Here is a 5,697-nt window from a genome sequence, read left to right on the forward strand (position 1 = left end):
GGAAACCTCCTGCCTCCTGGTTACCAGCATCCTCCTACTTACTTGCTTGTTTGCTTCTGTAAAATTCCGCTTCAGCTAGGCTCCTCCTCCCCATCCTAAGCTAGGTATAAAAGGAAATGAAGCCCCTTCTCTGGGCCAAGAGGTTTTGAGTGTTAGCTGACTCTCGGTCACCCGAAATAAAGGACTTGTAATTTGAACTCAGAGCCTGGCGCTTCTTCTGTGACTCGCTTGGATACAACAGGTGGATTTCATCATCTCATTCACCTCAACCTTGCTATGGGCATATGACCCTGTTGTCCTGGGTGTCCAGAGGCTTGTGGGCAATGGATATGCCACTGTCAGTCCTTTGGTGCTACTCAGATCTGATAAAAGGATAATCAGTGTGACGCAAACAGTGAGACAGGTTAAAAAGTTATTTTTATTGCAAAGAGATTATTCTGTCACCAGTTAAATTACTTAAGTAGTACAGAACTTGCTATCTAATTTAACTTAAATGTATGGATTTACACTTTCAATATGTCAAATACTTTTGAAACGAATGCTGCCAATTCTCTGTGTTTTTTTTAGTTTAACATACATGATGGATAGATATTCCCATATGTTTACAAGTGTCTTCTATTTTTCATTTTAATTTTTAGGCCTTAATATAGAAAACATGTTTCTTTCTTTTTGAAGTATCATATTAAGAATATCCTTCTGGTAATATAATCTTTCTGTCTTTGTATTTTTGAGAATGTTTTATTTTTATCCTTATTTATTAAAGATCTTTGACTAAATACTAACTTCTGACACTCACTATTTACTTCTCTTTGTTCTGGCTTCTGTCAAGGCTGTGTGGATGGTGCCTACACATTTGCGACTTACCTCTGTTTTTTATCTCCTTACTTTTAAGATTTTTCTTTCTTTTTAATGTTACACAGCTTGACTATTATCTTTGTATAAATGATCACCGTATTTACCTTTTTTGGGGGAAACTATACACTTCTGAATTCGAGAAATTTTTTCTGGCTTTTAATTGTATAAAAAATTATATTTGTGTTTTATTCTTTGTATATATTTCAGTGAAACAATTGAATATATTTTATTCCTTCTAATCTTTGTCTTTATAGATCTATACATATATTTCCATTTTATATCACTTTACTTCATTAGCATAGATTTTCTTTCCTTAACCTTCCAGTGCACTGTTTCTCTCATTAGCTTATTCCGAGTTAATAGTTTCCCAATACAACATATATTGAATTTATAGATTTTTATTTCTCGTTTATTCAATTTACAGTTGTTCTTTCCATGGATGCTCTTCAATTTTAAAGTTTCTTACTCTTTAAGCATAATTTTTGAGGCCGGGCATGGTGACTCATGCCTTTAATCCCAGCACTTTGGGAGGCCGAGGTGGGCAGATCACCTGAGGTCGGGAGTTCGAGACTAGCCTGACCAACATGGAGAAACCCCATCTCTACTAAAAATACAAAATTAGCCAGGCGTGTCATTCGTCTGTAGTCCCAGCTACTTGGGAGGCTGAGGCAGGGGAATCTCTTGAAGCCAGGAGGCGGAGATTGCAGTGAGCCAAGAGCGCACCAGTGCCCTCTAGCCTGGTGACAGAGATTCCGTCTCAAAAAAAAAATTTTTTTTTGTTTTGTTTCTTATCACTGAATTGACTTAAACATTTTTTTTACATTTTTTTTTTAATAGAGATGGGGTTTCACCTTGTTGGTCAGGCTGGTCTTGAAATCCTGATCTCGTGATCCACCCACCTCAGCCTCCCAAAGTGCTGGGATTACAGGCACGAGCCACCATGCCCGGCAACTTAAACATTTTAAATACAATTCCAATATTATTAATTTATCTAGCATCCAGTGTCTTCTTACTCTAAATAGTGATGACTTATTTTTTGTGTGTACTTCATAACTTATAATTTAGTTGTCATGACTGGGAGATCTTTCCTTGTAATGTCTTCAATCAGTGTATTTGCTTGTTCTGCTTGACCTGGTACAGTATTACCAATTTTGCCTTGTGATCAGCCATTGGCTTTTCATGTTGATAAAGCCTCTGAATATTTTCTTGACTGATTTGTGTTCCTGGAAAGTTCTGATATTTTTCCTTTCAGCCCCATTGGGCATTCTAGAGATTTTTGTAACTTTTGATGCACATTCACTTTGCACACATAGTAAAATATTTTAGTTATGTATTGCTACCACACATCAGCATCTTATCAGAACTCTTGAGTCTCTTTACTTGCAAAAGCCCCTCCCCAGTATACAGTATGGTACACTGAAGTGTAGAATATGATTACTTTATTAATCACATGTGAAAATATTAGTAGCTACACATGGGCAGAATAGATTTTTCTCTCTATAAATGTAAGTTAGTACTGGTAGAATTTGTTAGGCCAAATTTGGTTATTTGGTTTCATTGACTCTGTAAGTTAAACTCAGTATCAATTTTCTTTTAAATTCAATAGTTATTCAAATTGATCTAAAGTTAAACTTGTATGTAGCTAGATACTATTTGTGGGTGCCACTTTGACAGTTTCTGATGTCATTTCATAGTGTCTAGAATATAGGACCTATTGGAGATCTACTCTCATGAAATTAAATAATATTGGATCCAAAATTTCAAAATTTTAAATATTTTTATTTGGAATATGAAAATAATTTGTATGCTCTTTTTACTGGCTAATAATGCAATTTGTTTTTTATCTGATATTCAAATTGTCTAAAAAAGCTAACAATCTGGGACGAAGCTTCCAGAGGGGGAACAAAAAGTTAACACTCATTGATTTATTTGTTGTATATACAAACAGTTTTTTCTATGACAGTTTTAATGTCACCTAATATTTTAATGTTTGAATTGCACATTTAAATAAATTTTGTGTTGTTTATTTTAATCTCATAGGCATTCAATCTGTATGTGCAAATGGCTTAGGGGAATAAAGGCCATATATGACAAGCCTACAGCTACCCCCTTTTCCCCTGCCCACTTCTTTTCCACTTCAGGAAAAAAGAAAAGAAAAGAAAAGAAAGCCTACAGCTAACATCATAGTCAACAGTGAAAAACTGAAAGCTTCTCCTCTAAGATCAGGAACAAGGCAAGGATGCCCATTCTCACCACTCCTATTCAACATAGTACTGGAAGTTCTAGACAGAGCAATTAGGCACGAAAAAGAAAGAAATGCAACAGGCCAGGCACAATGGCTCATGCCTGTAATTCCAGCACTTTGGGAGGCCGAGGCAGGAAGATCACTTGAGGTCAGGAGTTCAAGACCAGCCTGGCCAACATGATGAAACCCTGTTCCTACTAAAATTACAAAAAATTAGCGAGGCGTGGTGGGGCATGCCTGTAGTCCCAGCTACTCAGAAGGCTGAGGTGGGAGAATTGCTTGAATCTGGGAGCTGGAGAATGCAACTCCAGCCTGGGCAACAGAGTGAGACTTCATCTCCAAAATAAATAAATAAATAAATAAATAAATAAATAAATAAATAAATAAATAAAAAGCAACCCAACCAGAAAGGAAGAAAAAAATTATCTTTGTTTGCGGATTATACAATCTCACATCGAGAAAAGTCTAAACACTCCACAAAATAACTGTTAGAACTAATAAACAAATTCAGTAAAGTTGCAGGATACAAAATCAACATTTAAAAATCTGTTGCGCCAGGCACAGTGGCTCATGCCTGTAATCCCAGCACCTTGGGGAGCTGCGGTGGGTGGATCACCAGAGGTCAGGAGTTAGAGACCAGCCTGGTTGACATGGTAAAACCCTGTCTCTACTAAAAATATAAAATATTAGCCAGGTGTGATGGTGAGCGCCTGTAATCCCAGCTACTCAGAAGGCTGAGGTAGGAGAATCCCTTGAACCTGGGAGGTGGAGGTTGCAGTGAGCTGCGATTGCACCATTGCACTCTAGCCTGGGCAATAAGAGCAAAACTCTGTCTCAAAAAAAAAAAAAATCAGTTGCATTCTATATACCAACAATGGACTATCTGGAAGGGAAATTAAGAAAATAATCCCAGTAAGATGGCAGAGTAGCAACGCAAAGCACTTGGTATTGAGTCTCCGGCCAACTTTGGTTCCGGTCTCTGCAGTAGCTGTGATCGCTAGCGGAGTGCTTAAGGTAGTTGGCCAGGATGCCAAATATCAAAATCTTCAGCGGCAGCTCCCACCAGGACTTATCTCAGAAAATTGCTGACTGCCTTGGCCTGGAGCTAGGCAAGGTGGTGACGAAGAAATTCAGCAACCAGGAGACCTGTGTGGAAATTGGCGAAAGTGTACGTGGAGAGGATGTCTACATCGTTCAGAGTGGTTGTGGCAAAATCAATAACAATTTAATGGAGCTTTTGATCATGATTAATGCCTGCAAGATTGCTTCAGCCAGCCGAGTCACTGCAGTCATCCCATGCTTCCCTTATGCCCTCCCTGCAGGATAAGAAAGATAAGAGCCGAGCGCCAATCTCAGCCAAGCTTGTTGCAAATATGCTATCTGTAGCAGGCGCAGATCATATTATCACCATGGACCTCCACGCTTCTCAAATTCAGGGCTTTTTTGATATCCCAGTGGACAATTTGTATGCAGAGCCAGCTGTCCTAAAGTGGATAAGGAAGAATATCTCTGAGTGGAGGAACTGCACTATTGTCTCACCTGATGCTGGTGGAGCTAAGAGAGTGACCTCCATTGCAGACAGGCTGAATGTGGACTTTGCCTTGATTCATAAAGAACTGAAGAAGGCCAATGAAGTGGACCACGTGGTGCTTGTGGGAGATGTGAAGGATCGGGTGGCCATCCTTGTGGATGACATGGCTGACACTTGTGGCACAATCTGCCATGCAGCTGACAAACTTCTCTCAGCTGGAGCCACCAGAGTTTATGCCATCTTGACTCATGGAATTTTCTCTGGTCCGGCTATTTCTCGCATCAACAACGCATGCTTTGAAGCAGTAGTAGTCACCAACACCATACCTCAGGAGGACAAGATGAAGCACTGCTCCAAAATACAAGTGACTGACATCTCTATGATTCTTGCAGAAGCCATCAGGCGAACTCACAATGGGGAATCCGTTTCTTACCTATTCAGCCATGTCCCTTTATAATAGAGTAACTTCTGAGGCTTTTTGAGAAAAAAAAATCCATCCCACCCCTTGTTTTCCCTTGGTATTTGATGACAAATTCAGCAGAAGACCCGGCTTGCTCCAGTGTAGCTTTCTGCATCCCACATAGGTATATTATAGCTTATCCGAAATGGGGAAAGATGGATTGAGATTAGCTGCTGGGACTTCCTGCCTGCATTATCTCATTCTGGCTTCCTTGATGATTTTGTGAGCCTTGCAGCTTTAACCACAGCTCAGCTGCTGCAAGATTTCAGACTTTTGAGGATGTAGTGTGAGGGTGTTTAACTCTGATTGGGGAAGCTCAGACTACTCTGCATGTGAATGTTTCAGGGTTTTCTTTGTTGAGAACTAGCAACAAAGCCAACCCATGTGTGACCGGTTCTCCCCAAGGTCTATGCTAAGTTATAGCAAGAGCCTTGGGTAACCCCAAACCTCGTCCCGGTGGCTGAGCACCCTGTAAGGCAGGAGCAGGTAGCTCGACTTGAGCAGACATTGTGTGTGTTGCGGGGGGGAGTTGAGACAGCACAGTGCAGCAAATGTTTCTTGGGAGGAAGAAGCCTGATCCGTCACCATCTGCTTGACTATGTAGCT

At 40.0% G+C, this 5,697-nt stretch overlaps 1 pseudogene; it reads left to right on the forward strand.

Moving 5' to 3' along the window:
• Positions 1–4,010: 4,010 nt before the first annotated feature.
• LOC144581082 (ribose-phosphate pyrophosphokinase 1 pseudogene) lies at positions 4,011–5,235 on the forward strand (annotated as a pseudogene).
• Positions 5,236–5,697: the final 462 nt, after the last annotated feature.

Source organism: Callithrix jacchus, chromosome X, assembly GCF_049354715.1.
Source record: "Callithrix jacchus isolate 240 chromosome X, calJac240_pri, whole genome shotgun sequence".
NCBI lineage: Eukaryota > Metazoa > Chordata > Mammalia > Primates > Cebidae > Callithrix > Callithrix jacchus.